Source organism: Cryptomeria japonica, chromosome 9, assembly GCF_030272615.1.
Source record: "Cryptomeria japonica chromosome 9, Sugi_1.0, whole genome shotgun sequence".
NCBI lineage: Eukaryota > Viridiplantae > Streptophyta > Pinopsida > Cupressales > Cupressaceae > Cryptomeria > Cryptomeria japonica.
Window position 1 is genome coordinate 573,316,295 of NC_081413.1, and position 17,411 is coordinate 573,333,705.

The window sequence follows — 17,411 nt, forward strand, 5'->3', positions numbered from 1 at the left end:
TGATTTTCTTATTCATCTACACTCATTTTATGTATTTGTTATATAATTATGTACTAGCACTTGCAGCGATCCAAGGTGCAAGGGATACGGCAATAGGAAAGTGAAGGGAAAACATATATGAATTATAACTTTACTTAATAAAGTATATAAAAATATAGATCTATACACACATTGCATTGTACAATTTAATTTAGTACATAATTTGATGGATTTCTTCACTGTTTTTAGACAATTAGACTCCTTCCAATAACCTAGATTCCTTTGGTCTATGAGTGGACACCTATAAACACTTCAATAAATATGAGGTAAAGGTTATATATAGGCTAAGCAAGGGAGTGTAAAATTGAGTGAGATGTATGAGTAAGAGATTTAGCAGTAAAGAGTCGAGAGAAATAGTCAGGAATATGATGCTGACTTGAATACTCCAGAGCTTGCTGTAGAATGTCAATAAGAAGTCGAAGGAGAAAATGGAGGTAGAAAAAAGGTAAGAGAACAATTAGCATTGCACTAAGAATTTCATGCTCTACAATTGTAAATTTCTCACTATTGAAGGAAGGAGATTGTGATTAATTGACACTGCCACTGGTTTTCCCACTATTGAAGTTCTCAAAGTAAAATCCCTTGTTTAGTTAAGACATCCTCCACAAAATAACTTGGCTCACGCTTTGTATTTGTACTTTGGAAACAACATCCAAATTTCAAAGAACCGTGATCAAAAAAATCTACATGTCATCTATTTTATAAATCAATAACAACTAATTTTAGAATTATGATTACTAATGATGATATCCTTTAAACATTTCATACTTAGTAATGTAGATACATAAAAAAATTCATTACATTATGTTTCAGCTTTGATTTCAAACAATCTTTCTGACAAGTCACTACAAAATATACAGGCATTACATGTTATTAAAAGTAAACTAAAATGAACGAGCCTATATCAAAGCACAAGTCTCTCTTTAGTTCTCAAACATCATATATAATTGCATAATGTAACAGTTTAGTCCAACACCTATACAGGAGAAGCTAGTTTATAGAATCAAAAAATCATAATGTTGCAAATCTGTGCCAGATCAAAAGAGTTTATGCTCTTTCACCATGGATTCTCCCAGGAGGCTGAAGTTTCTTTGGCATAATGGCAACCCTCTTGGCTTGGATGGCACACAAGTTTGTATTGTCAAATAGCCCCAACAAATATGCTTCTACTGCCTCTAGAAAAGCTAGCACAACATGACTGGAAACACAAATCAGTCTGAAAGAAAACTATACCAAAAAATATCAAACAAATCAAGCAAATAAAAATTATAGCTTGAATCGCTTTGCAGCTTGTGCACATAAATTGTAAAAAATAGTCATTCCAATCCATACACATTCATCTCCGAGACCTGTTAGGCTCTTCTAGTTATATTCTACAAAATATTTGTATTTTTAATCATGTATTTTCAGAAATTATTAACCCCTCAACCAGTCCAAGTGATCGCATACAAGCATGTTGAATTATTAAATGGCATGAATGTCTAAAAAGATATAGTTCAATGACAATGTAATCCAAAATCAAAAAATCGATCGAAAGCAACCCTGTTGCCAAAATAAATATGAATAGATAATCCCACGATGGCAGAGCAAAAATCCATCATGACAACCAATGGTAATTGACTAGACACATCCACTCCACCTGACAACTTGATGAGTAAGCAATTTCTAGGAAGTTGAACGCCTTAGAGTTGCACTCTCAACAAGCTCTGCCTCTTAAAGTGAGACAAAATGGTCTTTTAGGTTGCCAAAGACAAGATTAGAGCGTATAATCTCTCCATACATCCTTAACAAACAATCATAAAATACATGTTATTTTAATGCAGTGTAGCAATGCCTTCAATAAAAAATTCAGCATTGTGATACCCATACAAAAAGGTGTCTATGCCACACTATTAAAATTGTAAGAGTGTCGCAAAGCATGCATTCCTCAACCCTCATGATACTTTTCCATGAAAGCAGCTGCCATTTCAGTATTAATCTTACCAGGCAGAGGGAAACACAACTTCCAGCAATACCAAGGACAGATCTGTGCCCAGATCTGAAAGCGTCCAACCCAAGTAAAAGGGTGACAATTAATTAGGCAACAGGGTTTCCACAAGTAACATAATAACTCCAGAATTTTACGGTAACTAAGTCTATACTCTATCAACAAAGTGCGGGCTGTGTTGATGTGTTTTATGCACTTCATACACACAATAAAATACCAAGGTATTGTTACCTAATTTTGCAAAGATAGAGCTTGTATGATTTCAAATGAAGAGTAAGGTACATTTTAATTCTGCTATATTACATTCATGTGCATAAAGAAAGAACAGAAGATTACACTATCACATTGCATTATGCAGATGCATATGACATAGGAGAGAGTGCACAATTTTTTTTTAAAAAAAAGGTAATCTTTATTGATAATGTAAATGGATAATGTCTCACACAAGCCGTGAGACTAACTCTTATAATGCAAATGAAAGAAAACATTATACATTTGTAGATGCAAGGAAAAATAAATGCACATATAAAGAAGGGTGACTCGTCATTGCCTGAATGGCGAGTCCTAGTTGAGTTGCCTTGTATCATCTTTAGTCTTCCACCCGTCTTGCATCCAGCTCTTGTTTCCTTGCTGTTCCTAGGTGCCTGCATCTGACAAAGAGAGTGTTGTTAGAGCAATGAGGGGTCAACATTCAATATATGCACATGCATCTATAAACATATAATCTGATCCTCATGTACACCATAACAGCTAGCATGTCATAGATGTTCAAGAAAACAAAGAGCTATCAAACGCATCTGTCACATGCACATATTGTTTCATTTTATCCATTTTCAGCATGTGGAGTAAAATGAGGCTCCCACAAGGGTTGAGTCCAACATGCGCTTATGTCAATATTGCTTCATTAGGCAGGAATTCATCATCCACAACAGTAGGCCAATGTGGCCACTGTTATAGATAAAAAGTTCGTGCCTAATGGAACTATATTGACATCAAGAAGAATCATACAATGGAGACATGTCATACAACAAATGACTGATTAATCAATGAGTGAGCAGTATTGACAAAATCACAAGTTTCATAGTTCATCAAGAAACAGACACGGGTCTAGTTAAAAGGTCTTTATCAGTGTAAGCAGCAATCAATAACCCCATGACTAAGATCAGTACAACCTTTTAAAGATTAGAGAGCAGAGACTGTGATCATGATAGCCGACACAGTAAGGAGAGTCTATACAGTCTAAGAGCAGGCAGCCATGCATTGAAAAAGGTCTTTGCAAAGATGATAGTAGAATGGCAGTGATAAGTCACAGCAAAGGCCATCATTTAAAAGAACACAGTCAAAGTCTTAAAGACACAGTGGTCATGAAAGTATCAAAACAGTGCTCACAAAGGAATCACAGCCATATGGGAGATATTGAAACCAAATGATAACGGGTTTTGAACAAAGTATGACCAGTCTATTATGCCACCATGACAAGGTATTTAAATGCAAAGAGAAGCAAAGAATGAATAGAGAAGGACAGTCATAAAGCAGTGTGCAGGCTTAAATCATCAAGAAATCAGAGATTAAGCAACAGTCTATCAAAAGCATTTTTATTGTCAAAATATACAAGAGAAGACTGTCTAAAAGCATACTGATAAATATGACAGATAAAGAGCAGTCCCCAATAAAGTCACAGTCAAAAGTTTGACAGTAAACTTGACTTGATATGATCATAAAGCATGATCATCACAGCCAAGACCTATTCGAGCATATAGGACAGTGACAGCCAATGAATAAGTATGTTTTAAAGAGTCATTAAGCCAAGCATAGAGGCCAAGGGTTTTGTCAAGTACATTCAATAAGGCAGAGTTTCAGGAGAATAGTGCTACGATAGATATGATCACAATCAAAACATTGCCTACCAATGCCAAAGACAGTTATATTGAACAAACACAGAGCTGGTAAGAACAAAGCAATGATCAAATATTATGATCATGAGGCGAATAACATAATGAAAAGGGTTTTGACAGTGACTTTGGCACAACAATACACGGTGACAAAGGTTCAGTTCAGTCAAATACAAAGTCTCATAGCAAATGGATATGTGAGATGTAAAGATAATAGAGACAGAGAATTAGGTCTCATTCTGCCCGAGCATAGCTCCAGGATGGTAATAACAGTGATGAGGTTTTTGATAGGGTTATGGGTTTAGTTTGACATATTACAGTTACAGAGCTCAATAATGGCAGCCATCACCATTACCAGTCAGTAAGAAATCAATGGTAGCAGCCAATAGCACAAAGGCCTTCATGGAGATCATTATAGCTATTGCACAAGTAGAGTTACAGTCAGTGATAGTCAAAGAATCAATGAATGGAGCCATGAGTCAACAGACAGCCATAGGCTTCTCTGCAGCATACCTGAAGACATCAAAGCAACAAGAAGCATGGTCAGGCATACAAGACAGTGACAGTAGATTACAGATTATCATTCATAGTTGCGGTATTACTGAAGTGAGAACACTGAGAAATGCAGCCAATGACAACGTGTAAAAAGCAGTTCATAGTGATATATCATGGCAATCATAAGGTTCAAGGTCATCAAACTTCAAGAGCAAAAATATGCATTACTGAGCATAGAACAGTGAGGAAAGTTTCTGCAAATCTTGAATTGAACAATATAGATCAATCATTGATACAAGAGCATGATTTGAACACAACATTGACAAAGATTCATAGCATTTTGCCCAATGAGGAAGAGAGCTTTTAGTCACAAAGAGCAACATGAAGGAGATATCTGCCAAGAAAGCATAAATACAATCCTTTATGAGGACAGAGCCAAGTTATGACAGAGCAATTAATGAATACAACAGTCTTACATCCTGGAGAGCCATCATAAAAGCAGGTCACTGCCAAGAGAGAAAGGAATGCATTGAGAACACAAAGGTTAGAACAAATAATAAACCTCAGATCATGATAGAGAGCACAACACAATGATGGAGGTCTCTGTTAAGACAACTAAAAAGGGCTGTGATAGAAGGTCAATCTTACTTGCCATAGCCACAAGAGCAGTTACCAAAGGAAAAGCAAATGTTATGAATGACTTGTCTCAGACCAAAACAGTGAGCAGATCTCTATTCAAAAGACTGTCAAGAGCTACTGCTGTACTACATAAGCTGCAATATGCCATTACCGAGGCCAAAGGGCTACCAAAGCAGTGAATAAAGTCTGAAAGTATACTCACAAGGGTCTGCCAAGGATCGACAGATCAAAAGGGCATGAAGATTCTGGTGATAACAGTCTTTAGAGCATGAAGAAAGACTTCAAGACACAACCATTACAAAACCTCATGACAAAACACAAAGAAGAATGACAGTGACGGCAGTCACAGGTATGATAGAAGGAAATCAAAATAAGTGGAATCATTTTAGAACCAAATACAGTCCGTGAGTCTAAAAATGGGTCAGGGTTGATCATGTGATAGAGATGAACCAATAATTAGCCACAATATCCCAATGAAAGTTGACAGAACAGTGTGAATAAGGGTTAGGAACAGCAAAATGACCACAGGCCATCAGAAAAAGATTCATAACAGTCATCATATTGAAAAAGGGCTTTATGACAGTAAGCAAATCGTCATAGAAGAATCAGAGGCAAAGCAACAATAAGGAAGCTTCAAATATCAAAGGAGTTTCAGCTGTGCAAAAGACAGTGATCTCTGTGAGGACCATATGAAGAAGCCATTCACTGTTAAAAAGAAGTTTAACAGAAAGTAATGTTTATTCATTGGGACAAAGCTTACCATAATGGCTTCATCATGCCTTCAACCTACATAAAATCTCCTCAGAAACTTCCATCCAGAAACCCTCGTGGCGGCACCCAAAGAGCATACAACAGCAGCAACAACAAATGAAATGAAGTGCTTTTGTTTTAGGGTTTTATTTACCCTAAGTGTTTGATGGCTTAGGCATTTTTGCCTTACATATTAAAATATATTGCTTTTATTTCCCTTTTGAAACAACAATATCATAATACGCCTAGTAACTTTGCATCGAACCTTATAATGTAAATGTGTTAAGTGATAAAAGTTCATCACTTCTACATATATTTATGCAATGTAATAGAGCTTTATGCTTTAGGAATGGGTCAAGGGGGTTATGAGTGATTTTATTGCAACTTACGAGAAATGGGCAAAGATATAGGGAAGTTAGAAGCAGTTGCAAGACATTTGGAGGGAATATAGGGCTGTTTTGAGTCAATTTAGGGGAAGTTGGAGCGTTTTTATGGTTGGATATGGTCAAAGTTGACATTTTCAACACTTTGGAGCTCTTTTGGAGAAGATTTAATTGCTATATTTTTGGCTTCTTGGAGCCATCTGACCCAAAACAGTTTCTTGTTGCTATTTTCATTAACTATTTAAAAAGCATAAGTATGGTCTTAACTTCATTTTTTAAGTTAGTTCTTATTATTCATTTTCTTGCTACTTGTAATTTGAGAGAGAGTTATTTTAGCAGAAGTGATATTTTGCAACTCAGTTTTTAGAGATATACACAGCATTGTAACAACTTTTGTCAGTAATAGAACAGTGTTAGCCTTCTCTTTTTTCTGAAATTTTGTACTTAGTGATTCATGCAATTTCATGTGATGTCTTTATCCTTATAATTGTGTCTCATAATTGTACCTTTATGCAGAATTACATATACATTTTCAAGTTATAAGTTGTGTAAAAAATATAATCAGTCTCAAGTTGTGAGAAAAACATCCTTTCTCCTACCAGGATTGAGAGTATTTAGCCTCCTTATAAAATTGTTTATGCAAAGTTTATGGGTTTTGAGTTGTGCAGGAATAAGCTTTTGTTACTGTTTTTTTCTGTGTTGTCATTTATGTAAACTTCATAAATCATTCGGTGCATCACCTTTAGGATTAAATTTCATTTACATGTTGTTCCTCCTTACTCTTTTCTCTGCAAAGTCATTAGTAAGATAGATTAGGTGAAGTATCAAGGGAGCCAGCCCTTTCTCTGAAGGTCCATTCTTATTATAGGTTACCAACAGCCTGAGAATGTTCTCATGTGTCACAAGCCTGTTGAGTTGATAGCTTAGAAAAGGGTGCAGGTTTAAGTGATAACAGGTATCTTATCCTCTCTTGAACAAAATCTCTTCAATTGCTAAGCTATGTGATCACTTGAGGTAACTCCAAGGTTCCAAACGTCAGGTCTCGACATGTAGATAAGCTCAATGGTTTGATATGATATTGCTGTAATCATAAGGGAACTTACGTTTTACATGAACTCTTGCTTGAATGCAGCTAGAACGTGGAAATTCGCTTGAATTGAAAAAATAAATAAAAGAGATGAGGTTTGAGAGAAATCTAATCTACTCCTAAGATCAATGATAGCACCAAATCATCCTAAGATAGACACATTTCTTAAACCGAGCTTTGCTTTGCCATGATGCTGACAACTCCACAAACCCAATGCAATCTTCCACGGGAAATGAAAGATTTTCATATCATGAATCATTTATCCAAATACCCAATATACTGGCACAACTTGAACAAACATGTGTGGCAGTTTTCCTGTATGTGTGGAAGTGGATATCTGAAAAATGTGTGGCAGTTTTTTAGAGGGGTATTCTAAGTAGCGCAAGTTTTTTTCCTTGAAGATTGTTGATGCCCGTTGATGATGTGTAGTGTCTTCATAGGATGATTGATGGTATTGAAAAGAAGTGTGTTTAATTTCTGGATCTCTCAACTTTTAATCTGAGAAGCTGGTTTTAGTGTTCGATATTTTCAGTTAATTAAACATGGAGCCGAGTTTTAAAAGGGATGCTGCTGGGATATGAATATGTGTGTGATTTTTGCAGTATCAGGTTTCAGCTGGTTCAAAAATGCTATTGTGTTAGTGAGCTGAGTAGAAGTTTTAATTTCGTAAGGCGGGAGTTTATGAGCGACATGCATTGCTAATTCAAATATTATGAAGTACGCTGGAATCCGGCTTCTATTTAGTGATATAACAGCTTATTGCTTGTACACAGACAGATATATTTATATATTTTGTGCTTTGGAAGTTTGTAAAATCTGAACTACATTTTATCTGAGTTACAAGGTTCAGCTATATAGGCCCCCGTATTGCCCAAATACGGTTCGTGGTTCGTGGTCCGTATACGGTTCGTAGTTCGGTTTGGTCACTCAGCTGGGCGAAATTTTTATTATGTCATGTGCTTTGTTTTGGCCTCCTGCTGCTGACATTTCATCTGATTCAGCTGCAATGCCACAGCCCTTGGTCAGAGTATCTCAGCAGCAGTCAAAGTAGCTATTGGGGTTTATTTATTTTTAAGTTTTTTTATTTTATAAATTGAAATTCAATTATATATTATATATTATATTATATTGTATAATATATATTATAATAAAAATAAGTTATATATATATATATATATATATATATATATATATATATATATATATATATATATATATATATATATATATATATATATGTTTTAATTGTTTTTATACTAAACGAACCCAAACGAACCCAAACCCCTTTTCAAAATTTTGCCGTACCAGCATACCGGTTCTTCGAACCCGAACCGGCAACTTAGCATTTTATTGATTCATGTCTGTTGAGCACATAGAAAACACTGAGAGGGTGGGGAGGGGGTGAATCAGTGTTTTAAACTTTTCAATAACTTCAGCAAACCTAGAAACTGATCAACATATAGATATAAAAATGTAAACATAACACAAGACAAGAACTCGGAATTTTTTCTCGTGGAAAACCCTTTCGGGTAAAAAAAACCACAGTATAAAGACTTCTTATTAACCTTGAACAATTGGGCACCAACCCAGATTACAAAATAAAATATGGAAAGAGCACCAACTCTCTTCTCAGCACCAACCCCTCTGCAAATGAGAGCTCCAACTCTTCTCTAAAGCAAAAGGAAATTCAGAGATACAGAAGGCAGAATGCTCAACCTCTTCAGAATGCTGCATAATATATGAACCGTATTTCCTATTCACAGTTACATCAACTATATCCACAATTTCTAGAAGCATCTATTTTCATTCTAAAAACTCGAACATGAATTTTGGAGTGCATATTACAATCATCCTCAACTCATTAATGCTACCACCTCCCTTTTTATTTGCACACAAAGAAAAGCAGAATTGAAGATAGATTTCTCCACAAAGAACAAGAGCATCCAATTTTATGTTTTAAATGACACATACTATAAACCCGTCTCATAGCTCTTCCCATTTCTAAAATACGTAACCTGCAGCTCATTCAATTACGACCCAGAACTACTGTTATATTCCATCTTTCTACTTGATAACCATGCCAAAAATGGGAGTCAACACGATAGTGTTTTTGAGCAAATCCTGCTGTTACTCCTCCAAACACGCACACTTCAGAAAATAAAATCTCTCTCAGCAGTGCATCACTTCAACCCCCACAATATCAAAAAATATTCGATTTATTTATGGATGCCACCAAGTGCCGGAAATTACCAAAAAAGACATAACTCCCAGCTCCAAAATATCTTACCCCGTGATAAAAAGGAGTGCTCTATTAATTCAAAAGTCATAACGATATGCAGCACCAAAACCAAATTTAGACCAAACTCATAAAAGATTCGATGCCTGCCTGAAAAATTCAAATTCTCCACAAACTGCCATAAACGATCCCTGCAGAAGTAAATACCCACAAACTCCATAAAGAAATGAATAGCAAACATGCTGAGCTCCCCACGATTTCTGAAAATACGTTATACATCTTAATTGAACACAAAGAAACGGGACTCAGACTTGGCTCGAACTCGGCTCGGACTCGGCAAGGCCGACTCAGATTCGGACTCGGGACTCGGCTCCAGACTTGGTTGGACTCGGGAAAGTGAAAAACTCAAGAAATTTAGAGATTTTTAAAGATTTAAAACTTGTTTCAGGCACCCTTTATTGAATACACCTTAAAGACACAATAACATCATCAAACTCGGCTCATTTGATTACATACACAAGTATACATCAATCACATAAGCATAAACGCAAATTGTAGCTAAAGGAAATAACAAACATAGATAAATATTGTCAAATGTATACAATATTACAAAACTCATGGAATAAAAAATCCATGTCATCATATGATCATCATCAAATGTTTCATACAAATACCAAAGGTAAATACAACTACAAGCCTATGGCTCAAAGGAGCCTGCACCCTCCGGCCCCGGCCCCCTGCGAAGGCGTCTAAGGTAGGTCCTGGATGATTAGACAGCCATAGCCGTTCACCGTGACACCATGCCATGCTCACCAACATCAGGAACATCCGTGTCACTATCTGCCTCTGAATCTCCTGTCTGTGCTCGTGCTCTCCGCTCCTCCTCTACCATGGCTACAGTCTCAGCCTCTATATCTACCTGGTCGATCCAATCAGTGTTAGACTCAGAGGTTAAATTTTCCCTACTTCTATCGAGTTTGGCGAGTTTGAGCCAAACTCGCCAACTCGGCGAGTCTGGCAATTTTACTTGCCAGACTCGGACGAGTCCAAGTCCGAGTCCCTAGGACTCGCCGAGCATGACTCGTACTCGGACTTGCCGAGTCTGGGCGAGTCCCGTTTCTATGATTGAACAAGCTGCCAACACTCCTATTAAGAAATATTAACACTCAACCACGTATGCCAAAAATGGTCAAAGAATATTCAAATAATTGACACACAGCTGATGATGTGTCGCAAAAGAAAATGATGTGGCACAAAAAGTTTTAACGTCCAGCCATGCTTGGAAAATATTCACAAAAAAAAAATTTAGGAAAAGTCTGGTCCCACCAAAATAATATCAGTGGCTGGAAAATATTCACACAAAAAAAATTTTTTAAGGAAAAATCTGGTCCCACCAGAATGATATCGCTGGCTGGAAAATATTCACAAAAAAAACTTTAAGGAAAAGTTTGGTCCCACCAAAATGACATGGCATAATAGGCAGAAGTGGCATAAAGCAGACTGCTGACCAAAACAAATAAGCACACAGGCAACTCAAGCTGCTCAAACAACCAAGTAGATAAGAAGCTTAACCCAACAACCAGTAACCAAACTTTGACATCAATGACAAGAAAAAAACAACAATGTCAACTCATAGAGACATGTTCGTTTTTTGTACTTATATCATCTGTAGTTGATCTTCTTTTTGTATCAGAGGTTGTAGCCTCAATAAGCTGGAGTTGAAGCTCCTCTGACATTAAGTCGATGCTCTTGAAAGTTGGTGCTTTATCTTGTAATTGGGTTGGTGCCCAATGTTCTGAAATATTGTGAACCGTGGTTTTTTACCTGAAAGGGTTTTCCACGTGATAAAAATTTGTGTCTCTATCTCTGAGTCTTATTTTTGGTTTTTAGTTCTTATGTTGTCTTATCATCTAAAGTACTGATTCACCCCCCTCCTCCCCCTCTCAGTACTTTCTTATTTTTTTTCAATTGTTATCAAAACCAGTAATCTTGTGTCAAAGCTTAAAAGCCTAACGATTAGATCTTGATAGTTTAATATGAATCCCCTAGAAGGTCTAGCTACCAATAGAGCTCCCTTGTTTGATGGGTCAAACTATGCTTTTTGGTGTGTTTGTATGAAAACTTATATTATGTCTCTGGGTTTTGATGTCTATATGAGTCTTGTCAATGGCTACACACCTCCTTCTAAACCACCCACAGATCCTGATGGAAAGAAGGCCTTTGAGAACAATGTCAAAGCCATGAATGCCATTTTGTGTGGTTTGTTTGAATCTGAGTTTGTTGAAGTCATGCATTGTGACTCTGATCAAGCCATGTGGGAAAAACTGCAAAATGCTTATGAAGGGGATGAGATGGTTAAAAATGCAAAATTACAAACACATAGAATGTTGTTTGAAGGTCTCAAAATGCGAGGGGAGGAGAGCATAACAGCATATTTCTTAAGAGTAGATGAAGTGGTCAACTCTTTGAAAGGCTTCGGAGAGAAGTTGGTGTTAATTTTATCAGATTTGAGAATGCTAAGGGTTATTTTATTTATCAAAGTACTTCTTTTATCATATATTGATTTGATCTCTTTTGAATATAAGCAAGTAAGAAATAGCAATCAGAATTTATGATTTGTATTTCAATGAATATGTAACAGCAATGTTCGTTTTTTGTGCAGGTCAGCTGGTTCAATATTTCTGATTTCTATATTGTCCCTTAACCGCAGCTATACACCATATATACAATGGTGTGGAGGCATGCCTACGTAGAGGCATGCCTCTACGTGTAATAGCATCCACGTAGAGACATGTCTCCATGAACCCATGAGGGTCAGACCGATAAACATTAAAGACAATACGCTAAGATGCAAGATGGTATAATTAACCAATTCGACTTTAAGTCGACTAATGTTTGTCAAGCGATTAAATGTAACAAGTCGATTATATCGACTATTGGTTTTAATAAACATATTTAATAATCAGCTTTTTCTTCATTACAAAGATGTATGTATATATTATATATACATATATATCAATAATGTAAATCACAAACATTATTGTATATATAGATATATAGATACATATATACATTTGTAATATATATTAATATATGAGTATTAAATCCAATCATCAATTACAAATACTTCGGTGACAATATATATAAGCTAATTTAACATAACTTGCAAGGATAAAGCAACTATCAAATGCTTAAGGCCAATTGGCCACTTAAGCATTTGATTTCGACGATCAGAATTATCTAACCAAAGCTACACAACACTAACACTCCCTCTTAGCTAGGGAGGATTAATTCTATCCCAAACAACTGACATCACCTTCTTGTGACATCAAAGAATCATGAGATAACCACAAATATCACGTCTCATAGATATTTTGTCATGGTTCTCAAAGAGTATCCAAGATCTACGATATGTGCACTGGTAACAAGTCACATGATACCTATCATGGGGATATAAATCATGGCCTATCCATGAATATTACGTCTCATAATATTCACCATGATCATCTCAATCATTATGATTTCTCAAGATATCAAGTCTCATGATATCAATCATAATGCCTGCAAAGATGCAAACTATCATGACAAAGTTGCAGATATCAAGTCTCATGATATCTATTCATGATAGCGAGGTTAGAGTACTTTGAAGTCGTCACTCTACAGTATTAACCAAAATAAGTGAAACTTTGAAAAATTGTCATCTTTCAGAGCCACACAAGATCAAATAGTCATATAGTTTCACACGTGACAAATAAGAAATAGTACAATAGACCAAAAATTAGATTCTCAATTTAACTTACATTTTCAACCATGCCAAGTTTCTTACGAAAGTACTCAACCTTTGCTTTAGACAAAGGTTTGGTGAGAATGTCTACAGTCTGCTTGCCTGTACTCACATATTTTAGAAATCCCATTTAGAAATGTTGTTTTCACATCCATCTGGTGAATTTTCCATCCTTTAGATGCTGCTATGGCAATGATGGTTCTCACAGAGGTATATTTGGCAACAGGGGCAAAAGTCTCTTCATAGTCTATTCCCTCTTTCTGAGAGAATCCTCTGGCAACAAATCTTGCCTTTTATTTTTCAATACTACCATCTATTGCATGCTTGATTTTAAATAGCCATTTGGAGGATACTACTGATTTGTTTTTGGGACGAGGTACAATAAATATCCCAGACATCATTTTAATGATAAACTGATATTCTTCAAACATAGCATCCTTCCACACTTGTCTTTCTAAGGCTTCATTTATACTGGATGGTTCTGAGTTTATGATTTCACTCATTAGTGCAGTATAGCTAGAGAGCTTATGGGGTCTTTTGCTTTCCCTGAATGTCCCTGGAGGTGCTGCATAATCTTTTGCTTCTTGAATCATTTTTCTGGCCCAAAGAGGCCTTTTACGATTCTCAAGGGGGACAGGATTTTGAGGATCTGAGTTATTCTCACTATCATCATTGTTTATAGTTTCTGGAGTCTCCCTCTAAATCCCAAGAACTGGATCTTCTTCCATGTTTTGAGGAGGATGAGGGTCTTCTAAATCTCGAGAGCTTTTAGATTCCATGAAGGCAATATCTTCTTCAAATATCACATCTCTACTTAGTTCGATTTGCTTTTGACTTGGAATATAAATCCTGTAAGCTTTGGAGGTTTCACTATAACCTACAAAAATGTCTTTTCTGTCTGAGGGATCTAGCTTGGTCCTCTTTTCTTTTGGTATATGAATATATACAGGACAACCAAAGATTCTTAGATGGCTTATGTCAAGCTTAACTCCAGAGAAGGCTTCTTCCGAGTTTTATTATCTAGGAGAGAGTGAGGGCTCCTGTTTTGAATGTATACAGTAGTGCTAGATGCTTCTGCCCAAAAGGTGTTTAAATTTTGGTCATACATCATGGCTCTTGCAGCTTCTACAATAGACCTATTTTTCCTTTATACTACCCCCATTTTGTTGGGGGTTGTAGGGCACAGTGTACTCCCTCTTAATCCCAGCATTTTTACAAAAAATCTTAAATATTTCTTAAGTGTATTCCCCCCCATTGTCTATCCTTAAGATTTTTATTTTCTTACAAGATAGATTTTCTACTAGGGCTGTGAATTCCTTAAATCTCATAAGGATTTCTTCTGACCCTTTACATTTTAGGAAATAGATCCATGTCTTCCTAGAATAGTCATCAACAAAAATAATGTAATATAAAAATCCTCCTAAGGAGGTTACAAACATTGGTCCACAAATAATATTGAACAATTTCTAATATATTTGTAGTTTTGCTAGTGCTGGAGTGAAACATACCTTTGTGTTCTTTCCAAGACCACATCCTTTGCACATACCTTCATGATTTTGTTTTAATTTGGGTAGACCAATCACCAACTTTTCAATTGTGGGAAGAGCTCGGAAATGTAGATGCCCTAACCTCCTGTGTCAGATTTCATTTGAGTCTGGTGATTCATGTAACAAAGCTTGAGGGAGAGACGTGCATAGTTTATAAAGGCATCGGTTCCTTACTCCAATTGTGTAGGCTTTCTTTATGGTTGAATTCTTTGGCCAAGCCAAGACTTTTCCTTCCATGAAGGTGACTCTATAACCCTTCTCTTCAAGTGTTGAAATGGACACTAGATTTCTTTTTATTCCTGGTACTCTTGAGAGTTGAAGAGAAATCCCTGATTTCAGATTTATGGTGCAGGTCCCAATTCCTTTCACAGGGTAGCTTGAATCATCCCCAATGGTTACTTCTTCATTTGAATTTTCTTTTAAGTTATCAAGATGTTGTTTGAATCTAGTAATATGCCTGGATGCTCCCTTGTCAATTACCCAAGTATTCGGGTTTGTTGAAACTTGACTTGAAAGAGCAGAGTAGAATACAAGCTTTTTTTATTTTTCATCTTCCCTTGATTTTCCAACTTCTACAATGGAGACTTGAGTCTTTAATCTGTCTGGGCACTTAATGGCATAGTGTCCATATTCACCACATCTAAAACATTGTACTTTGGTCATATCTCGTTTCCTTGTGGTTCTTTGTCCTTCTTCCCTTTAAAATTTCTTTTCTTTCCCTTTTTGTGTGAGGAAGATTTTAGAACACAAATGTCTTCATTTGAAGTGTTTTGATTATCTCCCCTTACAATAAGTCTTGATTCCTCCTGGATGCAATCAGTCTTTAATCTATCAAAATCAAGTAGTTCGGCACGAGCACTGATTCCTTGTATGAATCCTTCCCGTGATCCTGGTAGTCCATTTAGTACTAACAGGGTTAGCTCCTTACGATCTGCAGTATGACCAATTGAAGAGAGTTGGTCTTTTAATTCCGTAATTCTCATGAAATATGAGATGATAGATTCACCCTTATGTATCTTTATATGATGAAGTTTTTGTTTTAAGGATAGTACCCTGGTGGTGTTGTTAATTTCATACATGTTTCCCAATGTTGAAAACATTTTGCTTGTTGTATCCAATTTGGAGATGATAGGCACTATGTGATCTGCCAATATCTTCATGGTTTTGTTATTGTTTTTAATCCATAGTCTTTGCTCATCTTCATCTTCTGGCATGGATGAATCTTTGTGTACACAGGTTTCTAATTCATGTTCTCTTAGTGTAGTCATGATTCTAAATTTCCATGAAACGAAATTTGATGCCCCTTCAAGGCGGTCCTCAAATCTAACCCCATTTGCCATTTTGAGGTAAGTAAGAGATAGGGGAGTTTATATGTGATTTCAATATAATTTCTATTCTTGATTTAAATCTGATATGATCTTCCTTAGACTGGCTCTGATACCATGTTAATTTTATCAGATTTGAGAATGCTAAGTGTTATTTTATTTATCAAAGTACTTTTATCATATATTGATTTGATCTCTTTTGAATATAAGCAAGTAAGAAACAGCAGTCAGAATTTATGATTTGTATTTCAATGAATATGTAACAGCAATGTTCGTTTTTTGTGCAGGTCGGCTGGTTCAATATTTCCGATTTCTATATTGTCCCTTAACCGCAGCTATACACCATATATACAATGGTGTGGAGGCATGCCTCTATGTGGAATAGCATCCACGTAGAGACATGTCCCTACGGAGACATGTCTCCACGAACCCGTAAGGGTTAGACCGATAAACATTAAAGACAATACGCTAAGATGCAAGATGGTATAATTAACCAATTTGACTTTAAGTCGACTAATGTTTGTCAAGCAATTAAATGTAACAAGTCGATTATATCGACTATTGGTTTTAATAAACATATTTAATAATCAGCTTTTTCTTTATTACAAAAATGTATGTATATATTATATATACATATATATCAATAATGTAAATCACAAACATTATTGTATATATAGATATACAGATACATATATATATTTATAATATATATTAATATATGAGTATTAATTAAATCCAATCATCAATTACAAATACTTCAGTGACAATACATATAAGCTAATTTAACATAACTTGCAAGGATAAAGCAACTATCAAATGCTTAAGGCCAATTGGCCACTTAAGCATTTGATTTTGACGATCAGAATTATCTGACCGAAGCTACACAACATTAACAGTTGGATGATAAAGTTGTTGTCCAAAAAATCTTAAGATTGCTGCCCTTAAGATTTGATGCTAAAGTTTCAGCGATTGAAGAGATGGTTGAACTCGATAAGCTTACAGTTGACAAGTTGCATGGGATTCTGACGGCTTACGAAATGAGAACAAGTGTTGAAGCGTCTTCTAAAAGAGAAACTGCCTTCAAGGTATCAAAGAAGGGCAAAGAGAAAAGTCCTGAATCTAGTGACAATTCAGAAGAAGATAGTGATGGTGAAGAAAGCTCATTTTGTGAGAAAATCAAGTAAGTGTTCTAATAAGTTTAAAGGCAAGCTATCTTTAACTTGTTTTAACTGCGGCAAAAAGGGGCA

At 35.9% G+C, this 17,411-nt stretch overlaps 1 protein-coding gene across 1 annotated transcript in view; it reads right to left on the reverse strand.

Moving 5' to 3' along the window:
* Window positions 1-2,408: 2,408 nt before the first annotated feature.
* LOC131062886 (uncharacterized) overlaps window positions 2,409-17,411 on the reverse strand; it is a 37,995-nt gene continuing 22,992 nt past the window's right edge. The window contains exon 10 of the mRNA XM_057996623.2: window positions 2,409-2,676. The gene's annotated coding sequence lies outside the window, so the exon portion shown is untranslated. The remainder of the gene's footprint in view (window positions 2,677-17,411) is intronic.